Source organism: Suricata suricatta, chromosome 15, assembly GCF_006229205.1.
Source record: "Suricata suricatta isolate VVHF042 chromosome 15, meerkat_22Aug2017_6uvM2_HiC, whole genome shotgun sequence".
Taxonomy (NCBI): Eukaryota; Metazoa; Chordata; class Mammalia; order Carnivora; family Herpestidae; genus Suricata; species Suricata suricatta.
This window is the reverse complement of record NC_043714.1, coordinates 38,151,996-38,166,037: the sequence shown is the minus strand read 5'-3', so window position 1 is coordinate 38,166,037 and position 14,042 is coordinate 38,151,996.

Sequence of the window (14,042 nt, the reverse complement as noted above, 5' to 3'; positions counted from 1 at the left end):
CAGAAGGACCAAGTCATGATTAAAAGCCTGGAATGTTCAAGTCTGTCTCCCCCTCCTCCATGGTCTTGAGAGGGAAAAAGAGCTGAAAATGGAGATAATGATTGATCATGCCTATGTGATGAAGCCTCCATAAAAATTCAAATAGTCGGGTTTGGAGAGCTTCCACGTTGGTGAACTACATCCTGGGAGAGTGACACACCTCAACTCTACAGGGACAGAGGCTTCTTTGCTCAGGAGTCCCCCAGATCTCACTCTATGTATCTCTGGTAAACATAAATATTTCTTTGAGTTCTGTAAGCTGCTCCAGCAAATTAATTGAACCCAAGGAGAGGGGTCATGGGAACCTCTAATTTATAGCCTATCAGTCAGAAGCACAGGTGACAATCTAGACTTGAGATCGGCATCTGAACTGGGATGGGAGCAACCTTGGGGGACTCAGCCCTTAAGTTTCAGGATTGGACAGTATTTCCAGGTATATTGGGTAAGAATTGAGTTAAATTGTAGGACACCCAGCTACCATCCTGGAGAATTGCTTGGTGTGGAAAAAATCCCACCCATTTGGTAGCCAGAAGGGTCAGAAATGACGTGTTCGGTGTGAAGAGTAAAGGAGAAAGACAGGAGGTAGACTGAACTATAGGATTCTCCCGGACATCAGCTCAGTGGTCCCCAACTTTGGGGAGGCAGGGCACAGGTCCTTTAACTCTGATTTCAAAGCAGGGCTTGCAGAACTCTAGAATCCCTATCAACTCAGATACACATTCAACATTAACAATGGGCAGCTTTTACACCTCTTGACCTACCATTATAACTAATCTGACTATAAAATCATTGGAGTTTAGAGGGTCCTTTATGGTTTCCAAAGCACTTTATATATGTATTTCTTCCTTCAGTCTAAGGAAGAAAGAAAAGACCCTAATGTAAGAAGTTTTATTTATCTCTGTCTTGCAGTTGAAGAAACTGAAAGTTGAAGCTGTCATTAATTTTCTTATTCATTTGCTCATAGAGTCAATAAATATTTTGTGTCTCCAGGCCCTGTAGCACTATCCTAACTCCCAATGACATTAAGATGAATACAAAGTCAACCAATTGCTTAAGAGCATATGGGTAGTTAGTGACAGAGTTCAACTGGAGCCCAGGTATTTTGATTGCAAATATTGTGCTCTCTAGCAAGCCATGATGCCCATGTATCTCTCTCTTCCTTGTGTTTAGTTCTCTTTTCCACAGACAAGCTTTCTGCTTGCCCATATACCATCTGAGCTCCCTGACTTTGGCCAGAGCTCCCTGATCTTGGCCGTGGCATTCCAGACAGGCTCTCATATTCACACCAATATCCTGTAGACATTTGTTCAACATTTATTTAAGGTGGCTGAGCTCTGGAATGGGGTTAGATGGGTATGAAGAACAAAGAGGGGGGCATTCGAGGTCATACCTAATTAGCAATATAAAGGCCCTGCAGCTAAATAGGAAGTTTAACGTAACATGAACGTAATCCTTATGGGTTGAACTTGAACTTGAACTTGAACATAAACATGCTTACAAGGCCCTTAATAATCTCTCCTCCATACCCCAAGAAGCTTATCAAAATATTTCTTCCAAACATAGTAGTTCTTTCCCTGAGAGGAGATCCAATAAATAGTTTTCTCCAGTTTCTTATATTCCAATAATGCCTTAGTTTAACATCCTGGTCACCCACCCCCTCATCTTCTCCTGCACTCACTTCTTGTTTGAAATGGCCTCTGTTCAACACTTTGCCAAGACATATTCTCATTTTGCACCACCAAATTCAAGGTCTGTTCTTTCCAAAGACTACTTTGATGCACCCAGAACATTTCACTTCCCAGTTTGATCTCCACACATTTCACCATCTGGTGCCCATATAATCCAGGATTACACATAAGCCTGCCTCCACTAGTATGTGATTGGTCGGACAGGTCTCCTGGTCACATGGGTGCAACACTTCTGAATATCACCTTTACATTTATTCTACATAGTCCTTTTCATTTGTAAAATCTTCGTAGGTACTCCTCTTTCATATATCTTCCAGATTGAGATATGTTAGGGTTCAGAGGCTATTTCTGAATAGATATAGATGTGATAAAGGATATTTTCAACTTTTCATGTTCCTCACCCCTGCTCTTGGGCTCCCAGGGAAGCTATACTTTAACATTTACCAAGGTCAAAATGTCTTGGCAACATCTCAAAGCATGGGCTCTGTTTCTGCCCTGAGCACACATTGTACATCTGCTTTGTTAGAGAAAATTACCAAAAGGACCATTCTGAACAAAAAAGGTAAGAAGAAGTAAGAAAGTTCCCTGGATCCCATGAGGTTAAAGTCATACAGCTTTGCATTACTCCAAACTTAAGAGAAGGTCTGCAACTTCCTGAAATGTTCTTTGTCTAATAATCTGTAACTTTTATATAAATTGTGTAAAAAATGTATATAACCCTACACCAGATGTTCCTTTACAGGAACATTCTCCTCTTTGTGAAGATTTTATATCCCCGGTGGCTGTCCTAACTTGGGCTTGAATAAGACTCTCTTTCTTGCCTTTAGAGATTCTGAAATTTGTTCAGTTTGCATCCACAGATACATAGATATGCATTTTTAATATGTCCAATTCAATGCCGAGTGATGGATCATTATGCATTTGTTCATGATACTTTTGGAATTAAGAGGAAAAGAGAAATAGCTTCAACTCTTCACTTCCAGCTATCCCCCACACTCTCTCTAATGGAATGTTTAAATGCTTAATTTTTTCTGAAAATAGGAAATAATTGGTGCCAGGTGCACCCAAGTGGCTCAGTTAGTTATGCATCTGACTCTTGGTTTCAGCTCAGGTCATAATCTCATGGTTTGTGAGTTCCAGCCCTGTGAGGGGCTTTGCCTGCTTGGGATTCTCTCTCTCTCTCCCCCTCTCTATCAAAATAAATAAATAAACTAAAAATAAAGAATATAATTGGTGCTATATCTGAATACATTGACTACACTAAAGGGAAGATATTTGGTATACCTTGAAAGGTTCCAGTTCAACAGAGAATATTTGAGAAATTTGTTGCTAACTTCATGCAACATGGCCCCTCTGTACATAAAAGTGCTCAGTTGCAAATACCTGGCAGGTAAAAGCCTGTCTAATGAACATGACTCCTTTTGCCAGCTTCTCTGTGAAGGAAGCATACAGTCCTTTCACAACTCATTGCACTGTGGCCTCCATAACTTTCATCAGAGGCACTGACAAAAAGCACTTAATGGTGACACATCCTAAGCCCGGGGAATGCCACCGAAAGCCCTGCAGGATGCCAGACACATCAACATGGCCACCAAGTACATGTCACTTGACGTGATATGAGCTGTCATGTAAGTTCCTAGACTTCACTGTCACGGTGCATAGATAACACTCTGGAGCTAGTCCTAGCTCTTGTGAAATCTGCAGGCTTTATCATCAAAACTATTCTGCACAAATTAGACAGCCAACAAATACTTGTTAAATAAAACTGAAGAATGGAATTGATTCTTTGAAGCCCAGGGGTTGCTACAAACCTCACATATATATGATAATGAAATTTAATGGTGAGAATTATACTCTCTAATCCTAACCCTGATCTTGGGGTAAGAGATTTTATGGCAAACACTCAGTCTTCTGGGCTGTCAGTAACCTATGCTTCTCTTTGTCTTTCCACTTTGCTCATTTCAAGATCGAATTAAAACCTATCAGTAGGTGAATTCCAGGAAGGAAGTTAATTTGGCAAAAAGCATTCTCCAAAGCAGCCATTTTAAGAAGAGTATTAACTGTTTCTCGCATGAAAGCCGTATTTGATTTCTTGTTCGGTCCTTCCATCCCGTTAATTCCCTTTCTCTTTTCCTACTTGAATAATAGTTAGCAGAAGTTAAGATATCAAAATCCCTTCCCCCCTAACCCCCGGTTAAGTAACAGGAATCCTGAATCATAGCACCCCAAGGACCACAAGGAGAAATGGGTGCTTCCTGCAGAAAAATCGACTGGGAGAGACGCAGGATCCTGAGTGAAACAGTGTGTCTATCTCCGAGGGAATCAATCCTCAAGGGCCACTGAAATCAGCACAGAGACAGCCAGGGTCCCGCAGCTGCAGACAACACCTTGGAGCATACATTTTTGTGGCCTGGATGAACAGGAAACACCAGACATGGGAGAGGGTTGCACAAGGGTGGGTGAAAGAGCATTAGAACAGAACTTGACCTTCCTCCTTGCTCCAAAAAATGAAGAGGCCCTAATGCTGCACAGATTTGTTTGCACTAAGAAGACCTTACTTCAGATTGCAATTACCTGTGGGATGATTAAGCCTACAGTACTGGAGATTGCATTAAACTCAATTAAGTCCTCTGTAATCAGAGTCATTATTTTGGAGCAGGGAAGGAAAAAAGATGGATATTCCAGTTAAAAAGGGATGAAAAAGAAAATAATCCAGGGCAGTGTTTCCCACATGTGGTGTATAAGAATCATTAAGAGTTTGTTGAAAACACAGATTCTTTTCTCCTTCTCTCTACCTCATACCCATTCTCCATTAAGAAAGTCTGGGGTGGTGACCAGGAATCAATATTTTTAAAAGTTCCTTGGATCATTTGATATTGCCAGCCCAGGGATGAGCTCTGGGGAAAAACAGGTCTTGGAGGCTGGTTTGTTGCCCTGACCAAGTTTCAGTGTGATCTTCAGCTTGACTGACATTGAACTTGATGTTGCACTGGGCTGATTGGGACTGAGCTGCTTACAAAGTTCACAGGAAACTTATGTATAAACTAAAATGCTTGCTCACTAGTTAAAAGGAGGGGTAGTCCTCCTCAGAGGTCGAAATGCCCACATTTGCCATACAGAATACCTGCATGACAGCTGGATATGTTTAATCAGATGGTCACTTGCTATCAGTCTGTGAAATCAGATCAAAGGGATGTTCCCAATTGCATTTTCATTCGGGTCACAGGAAGTACAGGAAATAATTCTTAAATGCTCAGACCAGATCTCCTCAACCTTGACCAGAACTGGAGAAACACTGCCAAATTCTGGCTCTCAGATATTTTTTTCTAGAGTGTATGAGGGCAATCATTTTTCCATTAAAAAAATGTTTTAATGTTTATTTATATTTGAGAGAGAGACAGAGAGAGCAGAGGAGGAACAGAGAGAGAGAGAGAGAGAGAGAGAGAGAGAGAATCTGAAGGCTCCAGGCTCAAGCTCCAGGCTCTGAACTGTCAGCAGAGAGCCCAATGTGGGTTCGAACCCACGAATGGTGAGATAATGACCTGTGTCAAAGTCAGACGCTTAACCGATTGAGCACCCAGGTTCCTTTTTTTCATTTTTTATGTTTATTCTTCTTTCAAATGGGATACTATTTTACTAAATTTCCATTTTCTTCCTTGAAATTACATTCCATATGTGTATCTCTGGCCACCTATGTGACACTCAATGTGTCCACGTTATCAATATCTTGGTGACTGCTTAGATGAGTAAGCTTATTTTCTATCCCTATGTACTGACCTGATAGTTAACCTCATGAACTTACATTCCAGCAGGAAGAGATTTATACTAAATATATCTTAAGAACCAAAAAAATAAGATAATGTGAGTGCTTTGAAGAGGCTGAACTACAGCAAGAAGTAGATGTGATTTGGGCTGGGAGTTGACTAAGGAAGTCTTCTCTGCAGATATGACATTTATGTTGAGAGCTAGAACCTCATAATTGCACTCTCAAGCAATGTTTATTTCCAAGGTCATGCAGAGACTTATATCTCCATTATAAATACTGGCATTGTTTTACTAAAGCAGCCAGTAGATGGTTTTGTAAAATGTTGTTATGAGCAGCTAACAGGGAAAATACTCGTCTACATAGTTTGAAACTCTCCCACTGTTAAACATGAGAAACGTTGGACAAAATATAATAAATATTTATAAATAGACTATTTTCAAATGAAATCCATTGTTAAGTGAAGAAGTGAGCTCACAATAAGGTAAGAGAAATCACCAGATTTTGAGAAATCAAAAAACAATGAGGGAACTGAAACTCAGTGAGGTCAATAGGAGACCTGAAACTTCAGTTGCTGCAGGGAAGAGGTTTGGATACTAATCCCTGTTTCGGAACAGGAGGTAAAGCCTTAAGCCCAGAGACAGGAAGCTGGAAGTGAAGTCACAACAGGATGCCAGGATGAACCAGTGCAGAATTTAAAAATAATTTTTTAAAAAATCTATTGGTTTTGGGTAGGGGTTTTTAAAATGAAAAGATAGATAGATATCCCTGAGGATTTATATCCACCTAACTATCTGATGTTCAAATTCATGTCATGGCAAGCTCTAGGAAACTCTAAGTTCCGATAATAGCATAAAAAGTAGTGCTTAGCTGGCAATGCTCTTGGAGTAACTTATAAAAGCAAATGCAAAATCTCTCTTGAAAGACATTCCCTTAACAAGGTCTTTGTAGGGATTTCCAGAGATTAAATTCCAGTGAAGGCAAGTTCATAATCTAAAACTGTAAAACATATGAGGAAACAATACTATGAAAAAGAGTCACCAAAAATTATATGTTTAGTACAGAACTTAGAATTAGAACTTTAAATACTATAATTCTTGAATAGAAGTGATTTAAAAATTTTTTTCACATTTATTCATTTTTGAGAGACAAAGAGAATGTGAGTGGGGGAAGGAGAGAGAGAGAGGGAGACACAATCCGAAGCAGACTCCAGGCTCTGAGCTGTCACCATAGAGCCCTATGTGGCACTCAAACCCACGGACCACAAGATCATGACCTGAGCTGAAGTCGATTGCTCAACCAACTGAGCCACCCAGGCACCCCTAGAAATGATTTTTTAAAGAATTTAAAGGATTAAATATATAAAAGAGGTCTTACACAGAAAAAGTACAGAGTCACTGAAAAAAAGATCAGGCAGACCTTGAAAACAACCAAATAAAACTTTTAGAAATGAAAAATATGGCAATACAAGCTAAAACTTATTGGAGGTGAAAATATGTGCATATCATATGTCTAATTAGGGACTTCTATCTGGAATACATAAAGAACTCTCTAAATAAACAATTGAGACATATAATTTGAATGGATCTTAAAGGCATGACATTGAATGGAAAAAAAATTAGTCTTTAAGGGTCACAAATTGGACATAATTCTCAAAATGATGAAATGATAGGGAGAACGGATCAGTGGTTAAGACAAGGTATAAGCAGGTGTGACTATAAAGAGGCAGCCTGAGGGCATTTCACTGTGGTGATGGAACATTTCTGTGTGTTAATTGTGGCAGTAGTTATACGAATCTACACTGGTGATAAAAGTCATAGAATAAAGACAAAGACTTGTAAAATCTGTAATGTAGTTGATAATATTGTACAAATCAATTTTTTGGCTTCAGTAAAACACTGTGATTGGGTCACCATTGGGGCAAGCCCAAAGTGGGTATACATGAACTCTCTGTACTATTTTGGCAACTTATTATGATTCTATATTTTAAAACAAAAGTATTTTCAAAATTTTAAAAATGTGGAATACATATATTTTAAAAAAACTGAATGTGTGTGTTAAAAATAGACAAGTTACAGCTCAAAAGAGAATTAGTGAACCAGGAGACTGATCTGAGGAAATCATCCTAAGTTAGTCTAGAAAGATGAAGGGATGACAAATATAAAAATATTAAAAGACATGGAGAACAAAAGATGTCCCACATAAATCTAATAGGAGTTACAGAAAGAAAACATTGAGAAAATGGCAGAAGGAGAATATTTGAATAGATAATGAGAATTTTACAAAATTGATGAAAGATACAAATCTGTAGATTCAAGACACACAACCATTTACAAACCCACCCTCAGACACATTTTGACAAAACGACAGAATATCAAAGAAAGATTTTTTTCTAAACAACCGACATGATATTTCTGTTGCTAATCACAATTTTCTTTTCATTGTAAAACCAATTGCTTGCTGTTTCTTTTGTACTTACATTTGAAATCTGCTATCCAAATACACTGGTAGCTAAGAATGTCTACAGTTTATTACTTCAGGGAAAACATTTAAAACGCTCTGTACTGTATAAACTTTAGTGCAATCTCAGTAATATGAGCTGAGAATACAGAAGTCTGCCTTACTTTTGCTCAACTTGTTTTTGCTCTGTAAACAGTGAATAAATCAAACCCACCATTCCTCCCAGCCCAGTCTGTGGTTAATGGTTCCTGCTTGACCTCATGACAGCTCAGTACAAACACCCTTTGGTTAATTTGTTGAGTGTTCAGAGGGTACACATTTGGGCCCACATGTCCCTTCTACCTGAGCTACCAGTCTCTGGCTTTGAAGTGGGAAAAACAGAACCAAAATAAAGAATAATGTAGTTCTTCTTTTCTTCTTTCTCTCTTATACTGAGTAGGCATGGGGCTTCTCTTTGAATCAGGCAATTTCAATCAAAATTTCAACCCTGGGTTGATTTATAAAATAGAGCAATGAGTTGAGAATGGACATTCTGTTACTGACTTTTCCAGAAGTATCTTAGTCTTGTTTTTAATCCATCTCTAAAATGGTGCAAAAAATAAAACACTATCATACTGCTTATCTTAGAAGAAATGCAGTGTCACAGCCCTACGCTCCATGGACATATGTCTCACCATTCAATTCTGCTGCAGCTTAAGCTGGAGGGGAAATGGAAACCGCTCAATCATTTATTTCTGTATAAACATTTTTATTTTAATTTTCCAAGCTAAATAATAAAAAGACAATCATTGAGTATGGATTGGGACAGTGCAGAAGAATCTTCCTTCCATCACTTGCTGTTTGAATTCTTGGTAGATGGGTGAGGGATGAAGGAACATTTTCTTTGGAGTTGTCCAATACTAGGAATGCATACATCAGGTAGGTTCCTATAAAAAAGGAGTCATGAAACAAATCTATTTACAATTTCCTCATTTGGGGGATTTCTATGACTGACTCTCCCCCATTGGACATCCTCTTTGTTCTTCACACTGTCTATGGCTCTGTTGGGTTCTGACCAATATACTTCTATAAACAGCAGTTAGAAAGGAGTAAATTATGAGCTTCCTAGTTTTAGGAGTATGAATAACTAGAATAAGCTGTGCAGGGGAAAGCAGTATCCTCTCTTTCCATGTCAGGATCCTTAGGCACACGGATGGGAAAAGTTACCAGTCCTCCTGGATCTGGAATGGAGGTTTTTCTCTGTTCCCTGAGGACCTGCACAAGTAGGTCACATAGATGTCATGCAAAGATGATTCAGGCCATCTTGATGCCTTGTTGGGTAAATTTTTAATATGGAGAGATTTCAGCCAAAACTCACGGTTGAGAGATAAATGCAAGGTTTTTGCCTAATCTTTACATTTCTTGGCCTCAACTCTACTGTTTTTTCATCTCTTACCATTTGCCTACTCTCTGCGTCTCTCTTCTCTCCCTCCCTCTCTTGAGCTCTTTGTTCTTTCCTCATTTACTTGAAGTGCTGAAATCTTTTCGAAAGTTGCTGTTAAATAAAAACAATGAGGAAATGGAAACTTGCTGCCATTCTCAGGTTAGGAAATGACTGGAAATTCTGACCATATCAAATAAATATACATGTGTTTTACCATCACTGTGCATTATGCCAGTAAACCACAGCTGGCTAACATCACACCTACTTTTGAAATGTAAACATTGTGGCAACAAATGTTCCAAGATGACATGGAAGTATTTTCACCCCTTAAATTTCCCCTTCAAGTGATAAGCATAGAGTGGTATTTTGTTGTTCTGGATGATAAATTATTTCACCAGGTTACATCCTTTACTTACAGGAACCCCCAGCCTCTGTCTGCTTCCATACTCCCCACAGCTGTTACTTAGGTTTTTGCTGCATAATTACTGTTTATTCAAAATCTTTCACTTGTTGGAGGAGTTACCACAGAGCTCTCACATTCAGCTTTCAAAATGTGATGACTCTTAGGTTTTGTTCTTTGTGCTAAATGTTGCAGGCAGTTTTTAGTCCTAACCAAAATATTTGCACAATGTTAATTACATTTCTGTGGACCATCAAAATAAATTCTGCAGAAGAATAAATGAAAAATGTGCATCGAACTTCATAATTGCAATTTCAAATCTTTCAAAACAAAGGATCTTAAAATTGAATGGAGCACAAACACAGGCACCTTTTGCTTATGAACAGTAATAGAAAAACCAGCTGAGAAGCACTGAGTGTTCCCCATGGCCCGGGTCTGTCCTGGGCACCTCTGTACTTCATCTTTAAACAACCACAAGAGATAGGTAGTATTATCAGCTCATTTTACAGATGAAAAAAACCAAGGCACAGAGAGTTTAAATCACTTGCCCAAGGCCCCTCAGCTAGTAAGTTAATAGGGTTTGCACTTAAACGCAGGCCTTCTGATTCCAGAGCCCGCACTTGAACCACTACTCAACATTCTACTTATGAAAGCTATTTTTCCACACTGATATATGTACGTATGTATATATATATTTTCTAAATGTTTATTTATTATTTTTTAAATGTTTATTTTTGAGAAAGAGAGAGAGAGAGAGAGAGAGAGACAGAGCTCGAGAGGGGGAGAGTCAGAGAGAGAGGGAGACACAGAATCTGAAGTAGGATCTAGGCTCTGAGCTGTCAGCACAGAGCCCAGTGCAGGGCCCGAACTCCCGGACTTCAAGATCATGACCTGGGCTGAAGTCAGACGCTCAACCAACTGAGCCACCCAGGTACCCCAATGTTTATTTTGGGGGGGAAGAGAGAGAGAGAGAGAGAGAGAGAGCGAGCACCGGAGCAGGGGAGGGGCAGAGAAAGGGGGCCAGAGGATCCAAAGCAGGCTCCACCAGACAGCAGAGAATCTTATGTGGGGCTTGAAATTACAAACCATGAGATAATGACCTGAGCTGAAGTCAGACGCTTACCCAATGAAGCCACCCCGGCGTCCACCCCCACATTAGAATGTATTCTGAAGGCAGTTCCCCTGCTCTGTTCCTCTCCACACACACCCCCCACCGCGTTCAACTCATCAACCCCTCATTTCCTCTCCACTCACACCCTTCACCTTCACAGTTAATGAGAGAAGCCCTGCAGGGCGTCCAGCTTCTTAATAGCTGCCTTTCTTATTAAAGTTTATTTAAAAGATCTGGTCTCTGTCTTCCAGAAGTTTGTAATCCAAATTAAACAATAAGAAGAGGCATATAATTTATAATCCAAGAAAACAATATAAAGAGATGTATAAAAAGAGCATACAGGCATGAGGGAGGGGCATGAAAAGTAGAGTTTGTACCACGTTTGACCAGTAAAGCAATGAGATTTGAGCCGTGTAACCGACAAACACCTCTGAAGGCAATTCCAAAGCCAAATTCCAACAGGGTTTCCTCCAAGTTGTGGGGCAGCAGTGAAAAGGCAGCCCACACTTAGGATGCTTGTGTAAAAGTAGCTCATTATTTTACACCTACACCTTGAACATCAAATGGCTTTCACCTCTTTCCAGTCGATTTAGCTGGTTCTCCCAATATCCTCTTCTTTCATGTCCCCTCCTTTGTCCCCTCCTTCCTTCAGGTCTTTTTCATCCCTCTTCCCAGGTAGCCATTTAGCAGCTGCTGACACACATTTGTCTTAGAAGACCCTGTTTCGGGCACTCTGAGGGTTACCAAAAGCTAAAGGCAAAGCCCTCCTTCTCAAGGAGCTTATAGGCCACAAGATTGGCTTTTAAAAATACAAGCTTGATCCTTCCCACAACACTTAAAACCATCCAATGACCTTCCATTGCTCTTAGAATAAAGAACAAAATTGACCGAAGGCCTCCATAAAGCCCCAAGTGGACAGCTTTGCCTCCTCCCCAATCGTGTCCCACACACTACCCACTCTGTTCACGTCTCTCCCACTTTTTATCAGCTCCTTAATGTGCCAAGCCCGGCCCTCCGTTTTAAGATCTTATAGTATCCTCTTTTGGCATTCAGAGCCCTCATCATGATTCATAGGTACACTCCTGTGACAATTGATTAGTGGTGACCTCCCTCACTGGACTGTAAATTACAGGAGTGTGGGAAGGAGGTTAGAGCTCCCCAAAGAGATAAGACAAATGTCAGCTGAGATCAGATTGTGGAGAGTTGCCGAGGTGCCAGACTGAGGCATTCGGACATTACTTTGTATGCTTTGGGGAATGATTAATAGGTTTTGAGCAAGGAGGCAAAGTGATCAGAGGTGCGCTTTAGGAACCGAGGTGAGCCGGGTAGCAAGGAGCGAGAAGGAATGGAGAGAGAGAGCATGGCTCATGGAGGAGGCTGCTGCTATAGTCTGGGTAAGAGGTCTGAGGCTGCACAAGGATGACAGAAAAGACAAGGACAGGGCAGATTCAGGAGGCTTGATCAGATGGACAGCATTTGATCATTGCTTGGATGGGAACACTGAGGGGCAGGGAAGGTCCGCAAGGATTCCAGATTCTCTAGGTGGCACGTCTGGGAATGTACGGGGCCTCGTGAATAGAAATAGAAAGGTAAGGTGGGGAGTCACCTCTGAGAAGATGACAGAATCAGTTCTGGAATTGTTGGGCTGCAGGCCAGCTGGACGTTGGACCCACAGGGTTGGAGCGAGACAGAAGGTCATGGCTGGTGAAGAAGATGTGGGTGCCACTGCACTGAGATGGTCCTCATGAGCATGAGGAGGAGAAGGGAGAGGAGGAAAGTGAGCTTAAATGTAGGAAGAACACCTAGAGAGCGCGGGCGGAACCACGGAAGCCTGGACAGAGAGGTTCTTGCAGGAGGTCAGGATCACTAACAGTAACATAAATACTCTGCCAAGAGCTGGGAGTTGACGACACGTGAAAAAGACCAGCTGAGAGCACCAGTTATGGGAGCTCTGAGAGGGCAGTTTCAGTGAGTTGAATTTTGAGGGTAAAACCCACATTCCAGGCATTTGATCTAAGACTACAGAGGTCATCGGGGATTGGACTGCCCCCTGCTGCTGGCCTTGATTTAATTAAGTTGGGCAAACACCAGTATTTACTTGACCACTGGCCAAGAACCAGGCGCTTTATGCTATTTCAATTATTTTTCACCAAAGTCTGGTGAAAAAGATATCTTTGCTCATTTTAGTGTATTAGGATCCATTATCATATAATTTACAGTTTGAAATGGAGCTCAGAGAAGTACTGTAACTTGCCTAAGGACACACAGCAAATAAAGCCACTAGACTCTAAGTCCCACAAGGGCAGGAACCCCAAGTTTTACTTACTGTCATGTATGCCTAGATAGCAATGGTTGGCATAAAAGATAGAATGATTTTTAGATGAATGAATGAATGAAATAACTAGTGACATTTAGCATCAAAATTAGGTGTAATTCCAAAGCCCATAAGCTTTCCAGATATACACACAATTAAGCCAACAGAAGGAGTTTTCCTCTTGTCAACTTCTTTCTAATTTTTTTAAAATTTTGTTTTGAGAGAGAGAGAGACAGCGTGAGCAGGGAAGGGTCAGAGAGAGAGGGAGATAGAGAATCTGAAGCAGGCTCCAGGCTCTGAGCTAACTGTCAGCACAGAGCCCAACCTGGGGCTCGAATTCACGAACCATGAGATCATGACCTGAGCCGAAGCCAGATGTTCAATTGACTGAGCCATCCAGGCACCCCAACTTATTGTCAACTTCTTAAAAAAATTTCTTGAGAAACAAAAGTGAGGAAGTCGACTTTGTGAGAGTCATTATTTCTGAGTAAAAGTATGTGATTATAACATGACTTTGCAAATTACACAGATGATAATTTATTCAAATAATCAAGTCAATTAAAGCTAAATTCATTCTGCATGTGTCAAAGCTTACAAGCAAGTATAGATGTACGAAATTTAGGAAACATATTTTGGAAAGGAAGGGACTCTCAACCATTCCAAGAGTCAATCATGGGCCAAACTGTTTCAAATTATAGGAGACAACTTTTCATATATTTTTTAGAGAAAACTGTTTTCCTAAAGTGGCATTCCTTCATATTATTTCAGAAGACAAATTCATGGGAAATAGTGGTTACATATTTGAAACTAAGTTGAAAGAAAGTGATTCAAGTTTAACTCCTCT